Below are 682 nucleotides of genomic sequence, written 5' to 3'. Positions count from 1 at the left end.
GAAATGAAAATCTTAACAGACCCATCACAAGCACGGAAATTGAAACTGTAATCAAAAGTCTTCCAGCAACAAAAGCCCAGGTCCAGACAGCTTCACAGCTGAATTCTACCAAAAATTTAGATAAGAGCTAACACCTATCCTGCTCAAACTCTTCTAGAAAATTGCAGAGGAAGGTAAACTTCCAAACTCATTCTATGAGGCCACCATCACCCTAATACCAAAACCTGACAAAGATCCCACAAAAAAAGAAAACTACAGGCCAATATCACTGATGAACACAGATGCAAAAATCCTTAACAAAATTCTAGCAATCAGAATCCAACAACACATTAAAAAGATCATACACCATGACCAGGTGGGTTTTATCCCAGGGACGCAAGGATTCTTCAATATCCGCAAATCAATCAATGTAATACACCACATTAACAAATTGAAAAATAAAAACCATATGATTATCTCAATAGATGCAGAGAAAGCCTTTGACAAAATTCAACATCCATTTATGATAAAAACTCTCCAGAAAGCAGGAATAGAAGGAACATACCTCAACATAATAAAAGCTATATATGACAAACCCACAGCAAACATTATCCTCAATGGTGAAAAATTGAAAGCATTTCCTCTAAAGTCAGGAACAAGACAAGGGTGCCCACTTTCACCATTACTATTCAACATAGTTTTG

The sequence above is a fragment of the Bison bison genome, unplaced genomic scaffold (genome assembly GCF_000754665.1).
Source record: "Bison bison bison isolate TAMUID 2011002044 unplaced genomic scaffold, Bison_UMD1.0 scf7180017864266, whole genome shotgun sequence".
NCBI lineage: Eukaryota > Metazoa > Chordata > Mammalia > Artiodactyla > Bovidae > Bison > Bison bison.
The sequence above is the reverse complement of the archived record's forward strand: the minus strand, read 5'-3'. Positions refer to the sequence as shown.